Below are 25,292 nucleotides of genomic sequence, written 5' to 3' on the forward strand. Positions count from 1 at the left end.
GCACTCAGGCCTGATCCTTACCCTAAGCAATACAGCCTGCGCATCCCTGTTCAGCCCCCATTTGCTGGTGGTGGCTGCGTGTGCCAGGAGTTGCCGTTAGCCACGGCGCAATCTGTAGGTTTTATTTATTTATTTTTCCTCCTGTTTATGCTGCCCTCTGAGATTCCAAAACTCCCCCCACACCCGCTAGTGAAAGTGTTTCCTGGTGTTTGGAAATTTCTCCTCTTTTAAGACTCCCTTCCCGGGATGGATCTCCATCCCTACCTCTTTTTTCTCTCTTTTTATCTTTTATATTTTGTCCTACCTCCTTTCGAACACAATGGGCTACTTTACTCGGTCCTGATGTCCTCTGCCAGCATTCAGAGGTTGTTTTGTGGAATTTGCTCAGCGTTTAAATATTTTTTTTTTTTTCAATGAATTTCTGGGGGAGAAAGTGGTCTCCCCATCCTATTCCCCTGCTATCTTAGGGCCACCTCTCCTGATGACCTTTAGGATGGATTGGTTGGCTCTCCTTGCAGTCCAAGGGACTCTCAAGAGTCTTCCCTAACACGAGAGTTCAAAAGCATCAATTCTTCGCTGCTCAGCTTTCTTTACAGTCCAACTCTCACATCCATACATGACCACTGGAAAAACCATAGTCTTGGCTAGATGGACCTTTGTTGGCAAAATAATGTCTCTGTTTTTTAATACGCTGTCTAGATTGGTCATCACTTTCCTTACTCCCAGGAGTAAGAGTCTTTTAATTTCATGGCTGCAATCAGCATCCGCAGTGATTTTAAGCCTCCCCAAAAAGTTAGTCACTGTTTCCCCTTCTATTTGCCATGAACTGATGGGACCGGATGCCATGATCTTAGTTTTCTGAATGTTGAGCTTTAAGCCAACCTTTTCACTTTCCAGTTCTTCTTCACTTTCTCCCATACTGTATGTAAAAGTTTTGAGCAGGATTTTGGCCCAAAAAATAAAAGTAAAACATCCTAAAAGCAGCTTTATTTTATCTCTGACCTGAAGTTTTGGGTGTGGGCCATAATCACTCACCTGGCATCCCAAAGCCTAACCATTCTGGAAACCATAGGGTATTTTGGGTGAAAGGGAGGAAGTGTATATTTGGGGCCAAATTCATTTGGAAAGAAGAAAATATAAATCCAAGCTGAAGTGATGAAAGTGTGCTGACAGTGTTCAATCATCACCATGGCTATAAACAGGTATGATTTTTGCCCCCTTCCTTTGTCAATGACACAACAGTGCCTGGAGACATTTTGGGTTGTTTCTCACATTCAGAGGGTAGAAGACCAGGAATTCGGCTCAACATCCCAGACGGACAGGACAGCTGTCACCACAGCAAAACATATGGCACCAATGTCAGTAGCTTCAAGGCTGAGAAATCCTCATTTATCAAACACAACAGGAACAACTGTACTGTATTAATGAAGAAATGTTGTATCTAATTGTGGAAGGGAGTTACACTTTACCTCGTTAAAATCTGGAATATTCTGACATGTGATAGTTGCAAGGTTTCAGGTAACTCCACATCAATTAAATAAAGAAAAAGAATGAAGCATGGCGACAGGTCAGGGTGAGGGAGAGGAGGTTTTTCTAAAAACAGCACTTGGCCTTGTTGTTTGACATCTCCGCATAATCATGAAGATGGTCACATAGCAAAAATATCTAAAGAGATTCATTGATTTCTGTCGGTACCTCCCTGAAATATTTGCATTCACACTTGGGACTCTCTTGGGACTTCCCTGGAGGTCCAGTGGTTAAGCCTCCATGCTCCCAATGCAGAGGACACAGGTTCAGTCGCTGGTCAGGGCACTAGGATACCATATGCTGCTCAGTGTGGCCAAAAAAAAAAAAAAAAAGCTGAAGCACACGGTTCGTCGGTTAAGGCCCGTCAGAACATCTTCCTGGAGACGTTCCCCTCTTTTTTCTGGGTGCCAGCCTCACTCAGACTGTCTTCTCACATCAATGGTTCCACTTGGGGTTCCGCTCACTTCTCCATCACGGCGTTCAGTGCTCTCAACAAGTCCTGCGACTTGTCATTTCCCCTAGAGACCCATTTGAAACTGGCTTGCACTGATATTATCCTAGGAAGAAAATTCAACGAGGCTTTGAAAAAAAATAAGTGGGTCGCTTCAGAACTGGACATTTCAATGTTTTAACCACTCTTTTCTCTAAGTAATCACCTAAATTCAGGAAGCTTGGGATACTACCTCTTGAACACCAAGAGCACTCGAATAAAAAAGTCCAAACTTCAGGAGATGACAAAGCAGCCAGTTTTACATGGGACCCAAATAACTGGTTTCTTGGTTTCGCCAGTGGGTCAACCACTCAGGCTCTGGCTTCAGCCGTTTGATTAGAAGTTCAAGAGAGAGCACATGTACACCCGGGGTGGATTCATGTCAATGTATGGCAAAACAAATATAATATTGTAATTAGCCTCTAAAAAAAAAAAAGGAATAAATAAAAAAGAAAAAAAAAAAGAAAGGCATGATGCTGAGAGGGAAATTAGATTAAATAAACATTGTTATCTTCTAACTGTTAAAAAAAAAAAAAAAGAAGTGAGGTGATCACACAGGGCAGGGTGTGTCTCCACAGCAGCAGTTTCCTACCCAAGTGAAGAAATACCCTCAACTGCCACCATCAAGGCAGAGTGAGCCTGGTAACTGGAGCCAGAACCTGACAGCGGTCTCCGGAGAACTTCTTCAGGGGCCTCCACAGCAGCCCAGAGAAAACACCCTTAGCAAACAGGGAATGAAGAATGGGAAGGAAGCTTAAGAGAGAGGAGACACATATTTACATACAGCTGGTTGACACTGTTGTACAGCGGAAACTAACACAACATGGTAAAGCAATTTTACTCCAATATTTAAAAACTTAAAAAAAAAAAAGTGAAACACTCAAAACAACCACAAAACAAGAATGACAAGTGTCATCTCTGACTTCAGCTATTGTGCTACCAGTAGTGTTCTTAGAACACTTACGATTGTTATATAATTCCATCATCATGCATTTTATTGCATCCATCATCTGAGAGATAAACAATTCGTGTTATCAACTTCCCTGAGGCTTTTGCTAGGTGACATATATCTAAATCTTTCTGTATACAGCAAAGAAAACCATAAACAAAACAAAAAGACAACCTTCACAATGGGAGAAAAATTTGCAAATGAAACAACCCACAAGGAATTAATCTCCAAAAGGAATTATAAGCTCATGGACATCACCAGATGATCAACACCGAAATCAGATTGATTATATTCTTTGCAACCAAAGATGGAGAAGCTGTATACAGTTACCGAAAACAAGACCAAGAGCTGACTGTGGCTCAGATCATGAACTCCTTATTGCCAAATTCAGACTTAAATTGAAGAAAGTAGGGAAAACCACTAGACCATTCAGATATGACCTAAATCAAATCCCTTATGATTATACAGTGGAAGTGAGAAATAGATTTAAGGGACTAGATCTGATAGATAGAGTGCCTGATGAACTCTGGACGGACATTCGTGAAATTGTACAGGAGACAGGGACCAAGACCATCCCCATGGAAAAGAAATGCAAAAAAGCAAAATGGCTGTCTGAGGAAGCCTTACAAATAGCTGTGAAAAGAAGAGAAGCGAAAAGCAAAGGAGAAAAGGTAAGATATAAGCATCTGAATGCAGAGTTCCAAAGAATAGCAAGGAGAGATAAGAGAGCCTTCCTCAGTGATCAATGCAAAGAAATAGAGGAAAATAACAGAATAGGAAAAACAAGAGATGTCTTGAAGAAAATTAGAGATTCCAAGGGAACATTTCATGCAAAGATGGGCTCGATAAAGGACAGAAATGGTATGGACCTAACAGAAGCAGAAGATATTAAGAAGAGGTGGCAAGAATACACAGAAGAACTGTACAGAAAATATCTTCACGACCAAGATAGTCACGATAACGTGATAACTGACCTAGAGCCAGACATCTTGGAATGTGAAGTCAAGTGGGCCTTAGAAAGCATCACTACGAACCAAGCTAGTGGAGGTGATGGAATTCCAATTGAGCTATTTCAAAACTTGAAAGATGATGCTGTGAAAGTGCTGCACTCAATATGCCAGCAAATTTGGAAAACTCAGCAGTGGCCACAGGACTGGAAAAGGTCAGTCTTCATTCTAATCCCAAAGAAAGGAAATGCCAAAGAATGCTCAAACTACCGCACAATTGCACTCATCTCAAACGCTAGTAAAGTCATGCTCAAAATTCTCCAAGCCAGGCTTCAGCAATATGTGAACCGTGAACTCCCAGATGTTCAAGCAGGTTTTAGAAAAGGCAGAATCACCAGAGATCAAATTGCCAACATCCGCTGGATCATGGAGAAAGCAAGAGAGTTCAAGAAAAAAATCTATTTCTGCTTCATTGACTATGCCAAAGCCTTTGACTGTGTGGATCACAATAAACTGTGGAACATTCTGAAAGAGATGGGACTCCCAGACCACCTGACCTGCCTCTTGAGAAACCTGTATGCAGCTCAGGAAGCAACAGTCAGAACTGTACATGGAACAACAGACTGGTTCCAAATAGGAAAAGGAGTGCGTCAAGGCTGTACATTGTCACCTTGCTTATTTAACTTATATACAGAGTACATCATGAGGAACGCCTGGCTGGAAGAAGCACAAGCTGGAATCAAGATTGCTGGGAGAAATATCAATAACCTCAGATATGCAGATGACACTACCCTCATGGCAGAAAGTGAAGCGGAACTCAAAAGCCTCTTGTTGAAAGTGAAAGAGGAGAGTGAAAAGGTTGGCTTGAAGCTCAACATTCAGAAAACAAGGATCATGGCATCTGGTCCCATCACTTCATGGGAAATAGATGGAAAGACAGTGGAAACAGTGTCAGACTTTATTTTTTTGGGCTCCAAAATCACTGCAGATGCTGATTGCAGCCAGGAAATTAAAAGACGCTTACTCCTTGGAAGAAAAGTTATGACCAACCTTGATAATATATTGAAAAGCAGAGACATTACTTTGCCAACCAAGGTCCGTCTAGTCAAGGCTATGGTTTTTCCTGTGGTCATGTATGGATGTGAGAGTTGGACTGTGAAGAAAGCTGATCGCCGAAGAACTGATGCTTTTGAACTGTGGTGTTGGAGACGACTCTTGAGAGTCCCTTGTACCGCCAGGAGATCCAACCAGTCTGTTCTAAGGGAGATCGATCCTGGGTGTTCATTGGAAGGACTGATTCTAAAGCTGAAGCTGCAATACTTTGGCCACCTCATGCGACGAGTTGACTCACTGGAAAAGACCCTGATGCTGGGAAAGTTTGGGGGCGGGAGGAGAAGGGGACGACCGAGAGTGAGATGGCTGGATGGCATCACCGACTCTGTGGACATGAGTTTGAGTGAACTCCGGGATTTGATGATGGACAGGGAGGCCTGGCGTGCTGTGATTCATGGGGTCGCGGAGAGTCAGACACGACTGAGCGACTGAGCTGAACTGAACTGAACTGAACTGAAGCTCAATATATAAAAACAAACAACAACAACAAACAAAAACCAAATAACCCAATCAAAAAATGGGCGGGGGCGGGCGGAGATCTCAATAGACATTTCTCCAAAGAAGACCAACAAACACATGAAAACGTGCTCAACGAAACTAATTATTAGACAAATGCAAATCAAAACTACCGTGAGGAGTCAACCTGACACCAATCAGAATGGCCATCATCAAAAAATCTCAAACTATAAACGCTGGAAACAGTATGAAGAAAAGGGAACCCTCCTAAGTAGTTGGTGCGAATGTAAACTGGTATAGCCACTAAGGAGAACTATATGGATGCTTCTTAAAAACTGAAAATAAGCTACCATGTGACCCAGCAATCCTACTCCTAGGCCTGTATCTGGAGAAAACCATAATTCAAAGGGATGCACGCACCCCAGTGTTCACTGTAGCACTATTTACAATAACCAGGGCAGGGACAAAACCGAAAATGTAAATCGACAGAGGAATGTATATAGAAGATGTACATATATGCAACAACGTATTGCTCACCCATTACAAGGCATGAAGCAGTGCCGTGTGCAGAGATGTGGGTGAATCTGCTGCTGCTGCTAGGCCGCTTCAGTCATGTCCGACTCTGTGCCCCACCATAGACAGCAGCCCACCAGGCACCTCCGTCCCTGGGATTCTCTAGGCAAGAACAATGGAGTGGGTTGCCATTTCCTTCTCAATGCATGAAAGTGAAAAGTGAAAGTGAAGTCGTTCGGTCGTGTCTGACTCTTTGAGACCCCATGGACTGCAGGCTACCAGGCTCCTCCGCCCATGGAATTTTCCAGGCAAGAGTACTGGAGTGGGGTGCCATTGCCTTCTCCGTGGGTGAACCTAGAGACTGTCAAACAGAGTGAAGTAAGATAGGAAGAGAAACCATATTGTCCAACGTCGCTTATATGTGGAATCCAAAAAGATGGCAGAGATGAGAGTCACAGAAACAGAGTCACAGATGTAGCGAACAAAGTTACGGCTACCAAAGAAGGGGAATGGGGTGTGGGGAGATTCAGCTTGGGAGACTGCGACTGACATATGCACATACTGTACATATACACTACTATGTATACAAGAGATAACTTATGAGAACCTACTGTCCAGCACAGGGAACTCTAATCAATGCTCTCCGGTGACCTAAATGGGCACGTACCTGCCACCCCCTCCCACATCACAGGAGGGACAGAAGGGGATGGGAGAACAAACCAGGTCTCAGATCTGGCACAGCCACTGCCAAGACATCGCTGTGCTATGCAGTTTACTCCAATTCAGCAAGAAAATAGGACAAGGAGCACCCTTGTATCTGATGCCCGAGTTTGTTCCTGCAATTGTATCTTATCACCCACAGCTCTCTCTGAGCCCCATTCATAAAGCAAGAATAATAACAGTGCCCCCTTGTAGGGTGTGCACAAGGATTAAGTGAGAAAAAGAGAAGACCGTGGTTCACAACCTGCTGAGGAGTTCATAAAGAAATACCTGTTTTCTTATTTTCACAAAGGAATTAATTCTCATAAACATGTAATCGCAAAGTTGCTGCCAACCCCCAAAACAGTAACCTCCAAGGAACCCCCAAAATAGGCAGAAAATGAATAAAGAAAGTATCTGTTGAAATGTTGCTCCTACCCTTTGTTGCAGAGACCACAGGGGGAGGCTGCCAGCAAAAACACTTTGTGCTTTACGGTCCGTCATACTGCAGGGATCTCCCTGCTCAGGCCCATTTAAAATATTCAAACAAAATGAGAAAACTCTAGAAAGTGGATGAAAGTCAATACTTCACTAATGCCATAGTTACATTTCATTTTAAAGAAATCATGAATTTTTGATCTGACCTTCATTCTCACTTCCAAATGCAGCAAAGAACTCAACATTAATAAAAAAGAGCCCTTCTGCCAAAACACACAACTCTGGGTCACCTCAGACACAAGCAAGTTGCCCAGGTCCAAAACTATGTCTCTGTATTCATTTTCCTAACAGCGATGAAAATGCCTATCCAAAATCTCATTCCTCAATTTTGTTCCACAAGTAAAGCGGAGGGCTATAGGAGATAGAATAAAAATGGCTACAGGAGAGGAGAACACTGGCTTGGCGTGAACACTAGCCAGAGCTGCGTGGCAGCCTCAGTTTTCTCATCTGTAAATAGATGACTTGGACCAAATCAATGGGAGGCGATACAAGAAGTCCAACCAATGGCAAGCAAACAAGAAGCCATCTGGGGGGACTCCCCTCATGGTCCAGTGGCTAAGATTCTGCACCTCCAATGCAGAGGGCCTGGATTTGATTCCTGGTCAGAGAACTAGATCCCACCTGTGAACTAAGAATTTGCACACAACAACTAAAGACCTGGGTCAGCCAAATAGATAAGCAATTAAAAAATGAAAGCCATTTGGGCAATACCGGACATCTTAAATCAGTTAATTTTTAAAATTACCCTCTTTCAATTCTCTTGTCATTCTACAGCAGCTCTTGTTAGGAAGAAAGGCTCCAAGTGGTACCATTAATTCTTTAATAAATTTTATTTATGCATTTATTTTTGGCTGTGCTGGGTCTTTGCTGCTTTGCAAGGTTTCATCTAGTTGCAGTGAATTGGGGTTACTCTCTAGTTGCAGTTTACGGGCTTCTCAGTGTGGTGGTTTCCCTTGTTGTAGAGCATGGGCTCTAGTCACAGGCTTCAGTAGTTGCAGTTCCCAAGCTCTAGAGCACAGGCTCAGTAGTTGTGGTGCGTGGGTTTACTTGTTCCAGGGCATGAGGGATCTTCCCCAATGAGGGACGGACCCCATATCTCCTGCAGTGGCTGGAGGATTCTTTACCGACAAGCCACCAGGAAAGTTTGTATTAATTCTTTAACACTTGCATGCTAATCACTGGTTTTTAACAGAATGAAGATGGACTTAGGCTTCAAGCCTTGAAGAATAGGATCTGGTGAGTTTAGACTTAATTTTATTTCTGTTAAGTCACTAGAAATAAAAATATGAAGTCAATCCTAGTTCAAGGTGATGAACAGGTAAGTAAAAAACCTTGAGGCTGCCACTACACCTAATAGTTGAACACTTCTTGTTCTGTAACTCAGGGATTTGATAAAAATTCTTGTTGTGTTCAAAATGGGGGCACAGAAATACTAAATAAGAGACGTAACCCCAAGACTTGGATTTTATCTCTTTAGCCACACTGACTCTTAAGCGGGGTTGGTTGCTTTAAAAAGCCACATGTAACAACAATCAGTTTGTAGACACCGGACAGCTGTGGTCAGCAGGCCTGGTGTGAATTCACAAGTCAGCTCAAAGCCAGGTCAAGAGGATATTCTAGATGCTGGCTGTTACCATTCAAATGCCAATTAGACATTCACGGATTACGCAACCCTGGACAAGCTGTGTGACCTGGCCAGATCTCAGTATGCTCATCTATAAAATGCGTGTGAGGACATCCCTGGAAGACCAGTGGTTAAGACTTTGCCTTCCAATGTTGGCGGCAGTACAGGTTTGATTCCCTAGTCAGGGAGATAAGGTTCCACATGACTTGTAGTCAAAACACCAAAAGGTTTTAAAAGGACAATAAAGCAATATTACAACAAATTCAATAAAGACTTTAAAAAATGTTCACACTTAAAAAAATATATTATTGATAAGAAGCCCAGTGAGAAGTTAGGCAGCAACCTGCTTTCATTCTATGTATACATAGAACATAACTATGTATCAATTGCTGTTCAAGGCACCAGCAGGGAGCAGAAGGGACTCCCCAGAGAGCTGCAATTCTGGTGGTGATTTTCACTCCCTGGGTTCCAAAGACATGAACCTGAACATCACTCGAGAGCGCTCTCATCCGACAGCAAGGATATCTGCAAGGTTTACTTGCCCAAATTCAACAGTGAGCATAAAAGCACTTGGCAAATTAAGAGAGAAGTAGAGAGGAGGGCTGGGGTGGTGGATGGGATACATTGGGAATCTGGGATTAGCAGATGCAAACTATTACACATAGAATAAACAATAAGGTCCTCCTGTATAGCACAGGGAACTACAATCAATATCCTGAGATAAACCATAATGGAAAGGGATGTGAAAAAGTATACGTGAATATAACTGAATCATTTTCTTATAGAGTAGAAATTAACAGAACATTGTACATCACCTATACTTCAATATAATAAATTTTAAAAGACAGAAGACAGAACCTAAATGGAGAGTGTGCCCACAAGTGAACACACAGCAGGCAAGCCTGCCCACCACATCCCTAACAAGGAACATGCCAAGAGGGCAGGCGAGTTGAGGAGGGACCCCACCACTTCCTGGTCCCCTTTAATTCCTGCAAATATCCAAGGCTGGTCCTCCCCTATCACGCAACTGGCACTCACGTGGATAGTGTACTTGGTGGTCTCTGCATCGACATCAGCTGAAGCGGTGGTGATGGGCTGCCCTGACGGAGGATGCAAGGGTGCTTGTGGAACCTGAGCTGGTGACCAGGGGCGACAACAAGGTGCTGGTCACCGGGGTGATGGTGGAGGTGGATGCGTTCTGTGTGATCACTTTCTGCTGGACAGCAGGGAAAGCAAAAGTTCTTGGTCACCCCACTGCCTGGGGAAGGCGGTCCCAGCTCGAAGATGTGGTGGGAGCAGGGCCCAATCCACACTCTTTGAGTTTCTCTGCTTTCAAGGGACAACGATTCTCCCATTGGCCAAACTTGAGCAAGGCTCCATGGAGCCCTTTCTCAGCAAGGCCTACACCTGGGTCTTTAAGGAGTAACAGAGTTTCCAACAGCTCAAGGCTGCATCCCTAGGATGAACCCCACCCCTTTAAAGTCCCCACCTAAGAAAACTCACGATAATCACGATAACGTGATCACTGACCTAGAGCCAGACATCTTGGAATGTGAAGTCAAGCGGGCCTTAGAAAGCATCACTACGAACAAAGCTAGTGGGGGTGATGGAATTCCAATTGAGCTATTTCAAAACTTGAAAGATGATGCTGTGAAAGTGCTGCACTCAACATGCCAGCAAATTTGGAACACTCAGCAGTGGCCACAGGACCGGAAAAGGTCAGTCTTCATTCCAATCCCAAAGAAAGGCAAGGCCAAAGAATGCTCAAACTACTGCACAATTGGACTTATCTCACACGCTAGTAAAGTCATGCTCAAAATTCTCCAAGCCAGGCTTCAGCAATATGTGAACCGTGAACTCCCAGATGTTTTAGAAAAGGCAGAGGCACCAGAGATCAACTTGCCAACATCCGCTGGATCACGGAGAAAGCAAGAGATTTCCAGTAAAACATCTATTTCTGCTTCTTTGACTGTGTGGATCACAATAAACTGTGGAAACTTCTGAAAGAGACGGGAATACCAGACCACCTGACCTGCCTCTTGAGAAACCTGTATGCAGGTCAAGAAGCAACAGTCAGAACTGGACATGGAACAACAGACTGGTTCCAAATAGGAAAAGGAGTATACAGTATAATGTTGTATACTGTCACCCTGCTTATTTAACTTATATGTAGAGTACATCATGAGGAACGCTGGGCTGGAGGAAGCACAAGCTGGAATCAAGATTGCTGGGAGAAATATCAATAACCTCAGATATTCAGATGACATCACCCTTATGGCAGAAAGTGAAGAGGAACTCAAAAGCCTCTTGATGGAAGTGAAAGAGGAGAGTGAAAAGGTTGGCTTGAAACTCAACATTCAGAAAACAAGGATCATGGCATCTGGTCCCATCACTTCATGGGAAATAGATGGGGAATCAGTGGAAACAGTGTCAGACTTTATTTTTTGGGGCTCCAAAATCACTGCGGATGCTGACTGCAGCCAAGAAATTAAAAGACGCTTACTCCTTGGAAGGAAAGTTATAACCAAACCAGATAGTATATTAAAAAGCAGAGACATTATTTTGCCAACCAAGGTCCGTCTAGTCAAGGCTATGGTTTTTCCTGTGGTCATGTATGGATGTGAGACTTGGACTGTGAAGAAAGCTGATCGCCGAAGAATTGATGCTTTTGAACTGTGGTACTGGAGAAGACCCTGTTCCTTGTACTGCAAGGAGATCCAACCAGTCCATTCTAAAGGAGATCAATCCAGGGTGTCCATTGGAAGGACTGATTCCAAAGCTGAAACTGCAACACTTTGGCCACCTCATGCGACAAGTTGACTCACTGGAAAAGACTCCGATGCTGGGAAGGATTGCGGGCGGGAGGAGAAGGGGACGACAGAGAATGAGATGGCTGGATGGCATCACCGACTCGATGGACATGAGTTTGAATGAACTCCGGGTGTTGGTGCTGGACAGGGAGGCCTGGCGTGCTGTGATTCATGGGGTTGCAAAGAGTCGGATACGACTGAGCAACTGAAGTGAACTGAAGAAAACTCAAGGCTGCCAATAGAATGGCCTGCTTGATCCAGTCAACACCTAACGATAGGGCCCACTGCCCAGTCTCTATGGGAGGGCAGAAGCCTACCTTTAAGAGGGAACAGAGTTAGCAAACCCAGATATTTCACATGGACCAACACCCCCTTCCCACTTTTTGTAAAACTTTCATTTTCTGACTCTATAGAGTTCCCATGATTCCCACTCCCTATTCCCAAATGCTCCCTTTAAAACCCCAGTGCCCTGTGTACACACTGGAGTTGACTTCAGTTCATGCTGGACATTTTGCCCTATGGCAATAGTAAACAGCAGATTAAAATCTATCCTAACTACTTCATCTAAAGGCCAGTTTTATTTATCTTTAACAGGACAATCTGGGAATTAGGAACCATACCATCAATGAGTTCCTTCTTGCCAACTCCCAAGTTCCCCTGGAAGGATCGTTATACTTCAGTTCAGTTCAGTCGCTCAGTCGTGTCTGACTCTTTGCGACCCCATGAATCACAGCACGCCAGGCCTCCCTGTCCATCACCAACTCCTGGAGTTCACTCAAACTCATGTCCATCAAGTCGGTGATGCCATCCAGCCACCTCATTCTCTGTTGTCCCCTTCTCCTCCCGCCCCCAATCCCTGCCAGCATCAGAGTATTTTCCAGTGAGTCAACTCTTTGCATGAGGTGGCCAAAGTATTGGAGCTTCAGCTTTAGCAACAGGCTTTCCAATGAACACCCAGGACTTTTCTTTTTTAGAATGGACTGGTTGTATCCCCTTGCAGTCCAATATGTATATACACATACATAAATATATATGCATACATGAATTAGAAAAACATCTTATGGTTAACAATACCTCTGAGAAAGGGTGAAGAATGAAATAGAAAGTCAAAAAATACAGTAGATGTTTGTGCATTCAGGCATCCATTTCACCCCCTTCTAAGAAGACCTGTGTATAGCGTTTATAAAATGAAAAATAAAAGTACAAAAACAAGCTGCAAAATAATTTTTCAGAATAATGCCAAATGGAATGTATCAGACCTCCAGAATACAGTGGCCAGGCAACCAAGGGTAACTAAATAAATAAAACAAGGACTATTTTTCCCCAGTCCATGCGGCAAAAAAGGAGCGGGTGCCATGGACAGCAGAGCGGGGAGGCACGGTACCTTTCACAGCCTGTCTCTTCTGATATCTCGTCCCCTGGGAAGACTGAGGCTGCTGTTGCTGGCTTTGCTGCTGCTGCTGGCGCTGCATCTTCTGCATGTGCCACTTTTGGGAGGACGTTTGAAACTTACTTGATGAGTTCCACAGAAGCTGCTGCACGGCTGGGGCAGTCTCCTTTGGTAAAATCGGCCTCTGCTTTTTCACCGGGTTACCCGTGGTGCTGGTGGTAGTGGTGGCGCAGGCTGCGGCGGCAGCAGCGGTCGGGCCGTGACCGTGCAGGTGGTGCTGGTGGTGGCCATGACACCAGTCGTGCGAGTTTGCGAGGATGAGCAGGTGAGGACCGGCATTTCCCGCGGAGACTGGCTGCCTGCTGTTGTGGATGGTGGAGCTTCACCTACAATTGAAGCCAACACATGAAAAAACGAAACAGAAAGTAGACGGGACTCAGGCTGACCTGCAGGGTCTCTAGGCCAGTGAGTTCTAGGTGACCATCCCAGGCTACCATGCCAAGGACCTCCCCGTGAATTAGCACATTCTCACTTTATATGCTTAGGCCACTTCTGCAGCATATTCTAGCTTAAAACATCAGTCTCCTTGGGTTAGGTGCTTGCTCACATTTGAGATACTTGCCAAGGCCTCTGGGGGACTGAGGTCAACATGACCCAGCCCCTGGCCTGGAGTTGCCCACCTGCTAGTCCATGACCCAGTGGATGAACAGAATCATTGCAAGTACCTTGTTTTACAAAGTTAGAGTTCAGTCAGCACTTTGAGAAAGACTTAGCCAAAGTCCATCTGGACATTAACAGGAACCCTTTCCTTGGCCAGGACACCTACAGAGCACATATCCCAAGGAATCAGACAGCCTCCCAAAGGCCAAAGCACTGAACAACAATGAATCACCCAGAAAAAAAAAAGAGTATTTTCTTCCATCTCTTCTAATTCCTTTCAGAATAGTCTCAGTGTGGTCTCGGTACCTTGACACCTAACGCTCAAGGGAACTCCACACCAAGGGCAGACCCATCGCCAGGATAATGGTATTTATGGAGAATTTAGAAGCCCTGCTTTTATTTTGACTGCAGTTATCCATAGTGCATCTTTTATGTAGAGCACAAAATACTGTTTACCTACTGCCTTGTAGTCAAGTTTACGTCCAAAATTGAGTTCAATTTAAGAGCTGCTGCTCCAGATAAAAAATATATTAAGGCAGTAATTGTACAAGCAGGTCTTGGGAATGACAAAAATAATGAATACAAGTGACTAGAGTTTGAAAAACGCTGCCGTTCGGAGTGTATCTACTGGGAGGAACTGAGTTATGAGGGTGGAGGGCAGGATTTCAACAGGCAGCAGGGAAAATTTGGAGGAGAACAGTTTTAGCCAAGACATGCCCAGGAATAGACAGAATTTTGGTGCGTGAGGACAGGCAGTGAGAAGGGCTGGCCGGAAGGCAGGTTAGAGCCAGAAGCACTGAACAGCGGAGAAGGGGTGACCACATGAGTATTCATCTGTGAGGGGAAGGGAGTCAGCTGTGACTGCAGGGGCCCCAGGCACAGGAGAGATGAACATGCACCCCCAGAGAGGACCCCCTCGGGTTCACACAAAAAACACTGGTGCCAGTCAGCATCCTTGATCTCAAACAACGTGCCTGGACATCTAACTCTTTTTAATAAGGACTGAAAGTGAAGTCGCTCAGTCGTGTCCAACTCTTTTGCAACTTCATAGACTGTAGCCCGCCAGGCTCCTCTGTCCATGGGATTTCCCAGGCAAGAATGCTGGAGTGGGTTGCCATTTCCTTCCCCAGGGGATCTTCCCGACCCAGCGAAAGAAATCTGGGCCCCCAGGATTGCACGCAGATTCTTTACTATCTGAGCCACCAAGGAAGCCCTTCATGACAACACCTTTTGTAGGGGCCCAGCATGCTTCTGCTGCATGACTCCATGCCTATCATTTTTAGATTTCTATCACCCAGAAAAGACAGGAGTTCTTGATTATTCTAGGGGAAATTTTCAGTTAACTGTCGGTCTGGGAAAACCAAGGAGTGTGAAAGGGAAAGAGTGCTGACAGGCTGACTTTTCTTCCTGGGGGTGGGGCTGTCTTGGCGGTTACACAACTGTCTGGCCCTCTTGCTCCTCTGGGGAAGAATTCAGCCAAAGTCCTGGGCAAGAACACAGGGTGGGGCTGGGAGAAGATCTCTACCTAGAGTGAGGACACCCCTATCCTTGCCTAGGACAACCTTCCAGATATCGGTCACAGCCACTGCCCCTTCCCCTTGAGGGGGCAGAAGTGGCTTTGAGCTTGGCCTTTCTAAAAGGCAGAGATGCCACAGGCAAGGCTTCTCACCTGAAAAAGCAACTTTAGTGCCTCACTTTTCTGACATGTGATTAAAAAGTGTACTTTTCTTGTTGATTAGCTAGTCTGATACCTCCTTGGGCAAAGGACAACCACAAAAAGGTCCTTTCTCTCTCTCATCTTGCAAGAGCAGATAGCTGGCTTTGTAGCTTGTTGCTGCTCTGATAGAGTCCCACCGGAGCTCTTTTCCAAATTAAATCAAACAGACAAACAAACAACAACAACAACAAGAACAGAAGTATGCAATCTGAAAACATTCCAGGCTTGACACACTCTTGGGGGCTTTTAATTTAGACACGACAACATTCTAATTTCTAAAGGATACTGATGGTTTACTTGGGGCAAGGGGGAGTAAAGGCCATGGGAAATTTCATTTGTCCTAAAAATTTGGAAGGATATAATCACCTGCAGTCTCAAAAAGAAGTGACTTTCTTACAGGTCAACACTCCAAAAGCGACCCCACCCAACTAGCCTACTTATATCCGACTGAGGTTACTGTCTTGTACATTAAAAAAGGACTTTTTAAGAGAAGGCTGGAAATGACTGATGTGACACAGGTTAAGTGTAGCCAAGGTCCGGAAGTGAGTTCCCTTAGCCTCTACTCTGGGATCTCTAGCTAGAAAAAACAGCTTTCTGTTTGAGGATTCAGATTCTGTGTATAAGCTGCACTCGTAACTGAACATCAGCTGGAGGTCATCAAGCACTCTCCAAAATACCCATCACTTAATAAACTCATGAGTGAAACCACACCTTTGAAAAGATGCTCCACTGCAGTCTGACGTGAAGTCGATTCTTCAAGACCGAAATCACCCTCAGGTGGCTCTGGATTTCAGCCTCTGCGAAAGCCCCACACACTCAGAGGATCCTAGAGAAACTTCCTTCAGATACCAGTGAGAAAAGCTCAGCTTCATGTTATCAACTGGAATGCTTTTCCATTTATGGGGGAAACACGAGTTCTTTTAAAGCACTCATATGTTTTTCCCTTTTCATTTCGACTGCCAGGAAACTCGGAGCCAAAACTGAAGCCTGACTTTGCTAATTCTGAAGGTTGAAATAGTTATTTTTGTATACAAACTTTCCCCCAGATCTCTCACTATTCTATTTTCAGCTTTCTCACTGTCATCATTTCCATTTTATCAGTATATCACAGATTCTTTCTGGAAGGGGTGATAAAACCCACAACCAAACAAAAGATCTATTTCAGAAAGAGCGGGATAGTATAAATGTGTCATTCATAGGAACACTGCCATCTGGGACCCAACAATTCCACAAACTTCATGGAATAAATGCTACTCCTGTTGCTTTCTACAGCATCAGGAGCGGTCCCTCAAACCACAATCCACACAGAATTGGGTGTTTCAGATGCCATTCATAATTTTAAGGGATGGGGTGGTGATCCCTCCTTCCTGACTGACTCAACTGCCTCTCTCTCTTCCTGCCCTGTGTCACTGAGATATTCCATCCTCTTTCAACTGAGGTTCTGCAACAGTTCACAATGATACAAACGCAGAGGAAAAATGCTCAAAATCCATCCCCCTCTCCTGCTTTAAGCAGCCAGACTAAGTAAACCCCAGGGGACACAGAACTGAGAAGATAGCTCCTGTCAGAAGCTGTGTGTGTTGTCTGTTTAGTCACTAAGTTGTGTCCAACTCTTTTGTGACCCCATGGACTATATAGCCCACCAGACTCCTCTGTCCATGGAATTCTCCAGGCAAGACTACAGGAGTAGGTTGCCATTTCATTCAACAGGAGATCTTCCCAATCCAAGGATCAAATTCTTGTGTCTTGCATAGGCAGGTGGATCCTTTACCACTGAGCCACATAATTAAACCTGGCTATTCCTCTATGTAGCTCAGAAAGTCCAAGAGGTTTTAAGGCTACAATCTCCGATTTGTCCTTAGGCCATGTCTCTGCTGGGCCCTTAATTAATGCTTATCTTTCTTGGGCATATCATCACCCACTTGCCAAGCCAGCTGAGAAATTCGCTGACTGCTTCGTCAATGGGCTGAATATCCTTCAAATCACTCCTATATTCCACTGGGGGGTCTGCCAACATGCCTGGGGTGTGGCAGGTTTGAAAGCAGCCACTGCTGGTTCAGTCCCTAATAGCAGCAAAGGGGGAACTACTAAGACTCAGGCAGCAGTTCACAACTAGGGGAGATTTAGCTTTGTCAAGACACTTTTGAAGGCTGCCACTGGGTAGATGCTGCTGACATCCAGTTGGTAGAGGCCAGGGATACTGGTCTTTATAAACATCCTTCAATACCCAGGACAAAGAATTATCCAGCATAAAAAGTCAATAGCGCCAAGGTTGAGACACCTCAAGCCTATGTCACTTAAATGCAAATATGACAGAGTACGGGCTCAGGTGCACATCATACACTGCCCCTTGGATGTCTAGAGGCCTAAGGAACTCAGCAGCCTGGTGCCACCGACCCAAAAGGTCTTATATGCTAGTAAGAAAATGTATTTTGAGATGCATGGGCAGCGTGAGGGGAGGTAAGGGGGAATAAACTCATCAAGGTCTTTGAATCGAACACTTTTATCAGTTTCAGCCCTGTCCAATGTCTTCACATTGACAAACACTTTAGGCATATTGGAAAAGAAACTGCTTAGGTTCAAAATGACTTGACTGCTAGAAGCAACTATTACTTTCTAAGAGACTTCTTTCCCTGTGCTCAAAATCAATCTCTTTGGGTATCAACAAGGTAAAAGGTGGGCAGGCACAGCTTAATTCCTTCTCCTGCTCAGTAACTAGCTAGGTGACCAGGAGCTAATCCAAGCTTTGTTGTGCCACACTTCATGATGTCAGAAAGTGACATGACACGTGATACTACAAATGGCAAGATGACATTCTAAAACCAAATCAAGAAACTAGAAACTGGTACAGCCACTCATCCTCCTGCTTGGGAGACAGTTCTTTGGCTTTCTTCCTAGGTTTTTGACCCTCCTATGCAGAATGGTCTTTTCCTAAATTTATGTCAAGTCCGCTCTTTGTGTTGGAGTCCAGGTCCAAATGTACTGTTGAGGATTCCGTCAATTCTTTCCCTTCAGCTTATCCTTTGTGGGATGAGGCAAGGGTTTTGCATTGTCTGAAAAGTCCTTCTCAAGCTGGGGGCTCGTCTTCTCCTAGACTGATCTTGAATCCACTTTCTCACTGGCTGGTGACATGCTTTCAGCTCCTCTTCCATCTCCACTGGCTTCAGCAGTTTGGGCTTTTCTATTGACAGCAGATGGCTTTTTGCCCATCTGAGCCCCCTCTTTGTCTTCAGCACTTTCTGGCTCATTCTCGGACCTCTGCTTCTCATCACTGATAGAGTCACTTCTGCTACTATCTGACTTCTCATACTCCCCTGAATCACTGTGCTTGACAGCCATATAAACATATTCTGAGAATTCAAGCATGCCCAAATTAAACCAACTAACAACAACAACAAAAAAAAAAAAACCCACCATGTGGCGTAGTCACAATGAAGAGCAGGACCAAAAACCCACAAATATTTTCCATGCTCACTGCTAGAATTAAAAAACAAACAAACAAACAAACCACACATCACATCACACTGGCCTGGTGGGGTTAGCAGTAGACTTAAGTTGCATCTGACTACACGTGACAAATGGAACTTTCCTGGAGAGGATTTCAGTTACTGACATTCAAAGATGACATGGGGCCAAACCACATGAATTCCTAATTTATCCAGAGCTAAATCTTGGCCGCACACATAACACACTGGGACACAGAGAATGGGAGGAATGGAAGTGAATGCTACACAGGAGTTGGTAAAACTGATCCATTTTCAGTTCAATTCAGTTCACTTCACTTCAGTCGCTCAGTCATGTCCGACTCTTTGTGACCCCATGAACCGCAGCATGCCCAGCCTCCCTGTCTACCACCACCCCCAGAGTTCACCCCAACCCATGTCCATTGAGTTGGGTGGTGCCATCCAACCATTTCATCCTCTGTTGTCCCTTTCTCCTCCTGCCGTCAATCTTTCCCAGCATCAGGGTCTTTTCAAATGAGTCAGCTCTTCGCATCAGGTGGCCAAAGAACTGGAGTTTCAGCTTCAACATCAGTCCTTCCAATGAACACCCAGGACTGATCTCCTTGAGGATGGACTGGTTGGATCTCCCTGCAGTCCAAGGGACTCTCAAGAGTCTTCTCCAACACCACAGATCAAAAGCATCAATTCTTTGGTGCTCAGCTTTCTTTATAGTCCAACTCTCACGTGCATACATGATCACTGGGAAAAACCATAGCCTTGACTAGTTGGACCTTTGTGGTCACAGTAATGTCTCTGCTTTTTAATATGCTGTCTAGGTTGGTCATAACTTCCCTTCCAAGGAGTAAGTGTCTTTGAATTTCATGGCTGCAGTCACCATCTGCAGTGATTTTGGAGCCCCCCAAAATAAAGTCAGCCACTGTTTCCACTGTTTCCCCATCTATTTGCCATGAAGTAATGGGACCGGATGCCATGATCTTAGTTTTCCAAATGTTGAGCAACTTTTTCACTCTCCTCTTTCACTTTCATCAAGAGGCTCTTTAGATCCTCTTCACTTTCTGCCATAAGAGTAGTGCCATCTGCATATATGAGGTTATTGATATTTCTCCCAGCAATCTTGATTCCAGCTTGTGCTTCTATTTTACAGATTGGGGGAGGGGGAAAGAGGCCCTGAGAAATCACTTGTCCTGGGACACAAAGAAAACCGAGACAGAGAGACAAGGCCAGAGACACGGGCTCTTCCCACAAATTCCCAAAGCATTAAGTTTTTTTTATCAAAGAAACAAGCCAAGCTTTAAAGCAGGTGATGCAAACTCACAGCACATGAGCCACATGGGGCAAGCAGGCGTGTTATTTAGGAAGCAATGTTTTGACCCAATGTGCTCCAGTATTTTGTAATTTGTTGTTTTAAACTTAGCATGTGCTGGCCAATTCACAAATCGGGAAGTTTCACACAGAAAATAAGATGTTAGGCTTGTCTGAAAGGGAAGAAGACCTGGCCATTCTGGGTCACTTGCCTGCAAGACTGGCTTGGGCTGAGAAATACTGGCCCCTTTCAGTTGGGGGAGCACTGTCTCCAGGTGGCCCAGCTGCCCAGCCCCCATCTGGCTCCCTGCCCTGAAGCAGAGTCAACCGCTACTGTGCTTCTACTGTTTTTCTACTTGTATTTGAGTCCAGAGGAAAGTCACCCATTTCCATGTCTCAAGCAAAAGGAAAAATGGTAAAACACCAGGAGTGTCCTCCATATACAAGCAAAAATGGGCAAAAGTCTATTTCTAACAATAATTTCATTTAACCATTTACATTTTCTGCTCCCAGTAGTGAGTGTCATCCATCTGCTGGTCAATAATCCGATACCCTACACTTTCAAAAAGAGGAAATCCCCATCAACTCTGTATCATCTTCCTTCTAGAGCAATGGTTGCCATGATGGGATCATGGAAGAGAAAATCGTAAAAGGTTACCCACAAACAGCCCAGCAGGATCAGGAGTGAACTACATCCACCTCCTCCAGGGCTCAAATTGGAAGAATCTAAAAACCAAATCTGGTTTAATTTCTGGATGTCAGGGCTTGTGCAGTTGGTAATTAAAGGTTGGACAACAGAATGACAAGCATGGCCACACACGCGTGGATACTGGAGCCCAAAGGAGGTGAATTCGGATCCTGCTCCTCTGCTTCTATTAGTTGTGTGACCCTCAACGAGGGAGCTACCTCTCTGAGCCTCCGTTTCTTCCCCTGGACAATGGGTTCGATAACAGTATCAACCTTCCAGGACCATCTACGCACAGTGCAAGGGGCATACGAAGTCCTCCGTAAATCCTTATTAACAATAACAAACCGAGGACCTAGACCAGCTGCCTGCAAGAACCCAAGAAGACTACGAACTGCAAAATTTCATCCACGTCACTCAATGTCCTAACCAAATGGGCGACCCAGGAAGGAATGCTTTTGTTAGACAGCCTGGGTGACTCCCAGAGCACCCAGTGACAAAGAAACCTCACCTTGGACTGGCTTTCTCTACTGAGACCCAGCCAGCTCCTATTTCCTTACAAATGCCCTCCTGACTTTATTTACCTCGTCAACAAACATTCTAGAGCATTACTAAGTGTATAAGACCAAGTATCTTGGAGAGGGCAAGTCTTTATAAGATCTTTATAAGACAAACCTCTCTGCCCTCATGGAGCTTCCAGTCTAGATTGGGAGGGATACCCACACACACAAAAGGACCACAGATGTTTTGGAACCATGAAGTACCCCCAGGAGGTGGGCAGACAGGGAGGGCAGTCAAGGAAGACTTCCTGGAGGAGGTGATGCCCAAGCTCAGCCTTAGGGATAGGTTTCGGGTAGGCAGTGTAAAACGGCAGGCAGCATGGGGACGAGGAAAGGAGGCAACAGATACAGAAGCAGGATGTATTTGCCAGGGGAAGGAGTGGGGCAGGGGTGTGGCCCAGCATGGAGGGGAAAGGTTTGTGTTGGACACATTGGACAACTGTGGGATACATGTGACCCTGAAATGAAGACACTGCCGTGTGCAGAGAAGCACACTGTAAAACTCAGGAGGCTCTTTCTGCTTCCAAATTTTCTTACAACTGGCACCTCGAGTCAGCAGGCTGCCACTCTCAAAGATCGTACTCTGACAAACTCAAAATACCCTCTGAACAGTTAACTAGCAAGTCTGAAATATTCTGCCAGGAGAAATATTTTTTGGGTGACCAAACGCGCCAAAGGTAAAACTGCTGCTAAAAAAGGAGCTGGGATTGGGCTTTCATTTCCACCAGGTGGTACCCCTAAAGACAGTAATGATGGTGATAATCATATAAGCGAACCAAGACACACACCTCTTGGTGCTTTGCAACTCTCTATCGTCTTGCCAAGATTTAGCTGGAATCTGCTGTGAATCTGCCCCTTGGGGGAGAGGAGAGAGACAGGAGCAGACTGCAGCTGGACAGACTCAGCCACATCCATCAGGTCCATCTCGGCCTTGCTTCAGTCTTGAAGACACCACCACCCCCTCGTGAGATCAGGCACTGGAGGGAAATAGCGAATTACGCTCATCACTTGGCTTCTTCTAGAAAACACCTTTTTGAGCCCAGGAGGAGAAACCCTTAAATATCTCTATCGTTTACCCCAACAATGTTATCTACTCGACAGCCTGGGCTAACTTGGACATAAGAGGCTGAGAGAACATTTGGCGGGTTTCTACTGAACTATCGCCTGGGTCACTTTCAATATGGAAAATGCACAACCCCAGCCAGATGGCTGGTTTCCATGAAGCTCAGCATCACTGTGGATCCTCCATAGCCAAAGACTACACTACGTTCAACTTCAACAATAGCAGAAAAATGACACACTGAGTCTGGCCACTTTGCTTTGAACTTCAGGCTCAGATCAGCATGGGCTTGTAGCCTAGAGAGGTGCTGAGCCTCGCAGAGATAAAGCCTCACTGATAAAGATGGGGACCCCAACTCCTCATTTACCTAGAGAATTCATTCTTCGTCAACCTTGTCTGGAGGTCAAATTAAAGAAAGGGAAAATAGGAACTTCCCTGGTGGTACAGAGGTTAAACTCCATACTCCCAATGCAGGGGGCCCAGGTTGGATTCCTAGGCAGGGAACTAGATTCCACTTGCCCCGGCTAATAGTTCACATGCCACCAATGAAGGTCAAAGGTCGCGCGTCTCACAAATAAGACCCCGCCTAACCAAATAAATATTTAAAGAAAGGGAAAACAAGACAGGCAGACACTCCAGCTGGTGTGCTGTACCTCCCTTTGGCTCCTGGTATCTATCTGAGGAATGGGGCCGATTAGTTTTGGACAGGAACCTGTGTCTTCTTGCTCAGGTAAGATGTCAACTCCTCCTCACACCAACTGCGGGCAAAGACCTCTGCTTAATGACTCAGGTCCGAAGGTCCTGCCTGCCCCTACCACCACCCCAACCCCCATGTCTGCTGGGTCTTTGTTTGACCAAGTTGGCCCAGATTCCCAAGGCTCCATGAGCATGCACTTCTTGAATTCCTTCCCCACCTCCTCTGCTGCCACCTCTCAGTTCAGTTCAGTTCAGTCGCTCAGTCGTGTCTGACTCTTTGCGACCCCATGAATCACAGCACGCCAGGCCTCCCTGTCCAGCACCAGCTCCCGGAGTTCACTCAAACTCATGTCCATCGAGTCGGCAATGCCACCCAGCCATCTCATTCTCTGTCATCCCCGTCTCCTCCTGCCCCCAATCCCTCCCAGCATCAGACTCTTTTCCAGTCAGTCAACTCGTCGCATGAGGTGGCCAAAGTATTGGAGTTTCAGTTTTAGCATCAGTCCTTCCAATGAACACCCAGGATGGAGACCCCCAGAACATAACAAGGGGACAAAATGGTGGAAGTAGCAAAGGCCCAGAAAACAGTGAGAGACTCTGCAGGCAGGAAGCACGGTCTTTCATCCTGACATCACCTCCAATAGACCCGAACACGCTTGGGGTCTGATAAGGGGTGCCAAGTTCCCCTGACTGATCCCCGAAAGCAGGTCAGAAAGGATGTAGGATCCCTCAAGGATCCATCAAGAATAAAGATCAGCCTCCTCTGAGCTGGTTCCACTGGCTATCAGCTCACTATCCGACTTCTCCCATCTCTTTGCTACCCCCACCCAGAATGTCACCTCCAACCACCAACCTGGTACAAAGACCAAGATACAGACCGAGTGCTGGACCGCAGGGCTCCTCCAAAGCCTTCATTCTCCCACTTAACGTGACCATTGCACTCCGCCCAGCACCCAAGAAGGGGGGCTGCTCCTAATACCACACACCAGAGATTTACTCTTTTAAGGGGCCACACGTAGTCACCCCAAAGCCCCATCCAACCCACTCATAGAAGACTGGAGCCACAAATCGCTCAAACTTCATTTATCACCATAATGAGGGAAGATTAGGAATGGCTCTGTCCCAAGGGCACACTTGGGGTTGGCCACCAGGGAGATTCCAAAAGGGAGTTTTCACAGCACACTGGGAAAGCATCCTGTCATTAAAGAAATCGCTCTACGAAAATTGACCCGAGTGTGCACACGTGCATGCGTGTCTTTGTCTGGTGTGTGTGCACATATTGATCTGGGGCCCTTCAGAGAGCCTCTCAGGGCTAGGAATGAAGATGCTTGCAAGGAGAATGGCTGAATGCTCAACTCCTTTAGAGCGGGAAGAATATTCATTCAATTTTACGGGAGAGGCATTTTTCGAAGTGAACAGACACCACGAAAGAGGGATCAAAGAGCAAATAATAATAATAATAATAAAAAAAAAACAAGGAGGAGGAGGACTGAGGAACATAGAAAAGAGGAAGATCAAACTAAACAGCAGCTGAAATGAGAACATGACAGTAAAAGGAGAAAGACAGGAGGCCCATCTCATCATTTCTGCTCTCAGAAATGAGGAACCACTGCATTCCAAAGGGAAAACACAGGCAGCCTTTTCATGCATAAAGTTAGAAAAGAAGTTATCACACAAAAATACTTCCCATGAAGTGGAGTAGCAGGAGATGGTGGTGTTGCCCGTGTTACAGCAGGACATCCTGTTCTCTACAACATTCCTATGTGGTTAACAGATTCCACACATCTGTTACCGAAAAACACAACTGACCATATCAGGTAGGGTTCAACCAGTTTTTTCCATAAAGAGCCACAGAGTAAATGAACCTTTGCAGGAGTATAGCCTCTACTCCAAAAGTGCCATAACATAATGCGTGAAATACTGCATTCCAATAAAACTTTATTTACAAAAACAAGTTGGGGGCCAGATTTGGTCCACAGGTTGGAATGTGTGCCAGCCCCTGACTGCTAACCATGCCTTAACATTGAAATCGCTCCCTGTCCAGTCCAGAGGTTTAGAAAAATAACCCTGACTACTTGGCCCCACCTCCAGAGACTGACTTCACAGGCATGAGGGAAGGCCTGAGTGGTGGC

At 45.3% G+C, this 25,292-nt stretch overlaps 1 pseudogene; it reads right to left on the reverse strand.

The window, feature by feature from the left end:
* Positions 1–25,292, reverse strand: part of LOC148773139 (MYND-type zinc finger-containing chromatin reader ZMYND8-like) — a 114,097-nt pseudogene that overhangs the window by 83,623 nt on the left and 5,182 nt on the right.

The sequence above is a fragment of the Moschus berezovskii genome, chromosome Y (assembly GCF_049115385.1).
Source record: "Moschus berezovskii isolate FMDL1 chromosome Y, NW_MosBer_1.0, whole genome shotgun sequence".
NCBI classification, from domain to species: Eukaryota; Metazoa; Chordata; class Mammalia; order Artiodactyla; family Moschidae; genus Moschus; species Moschus berezovskii.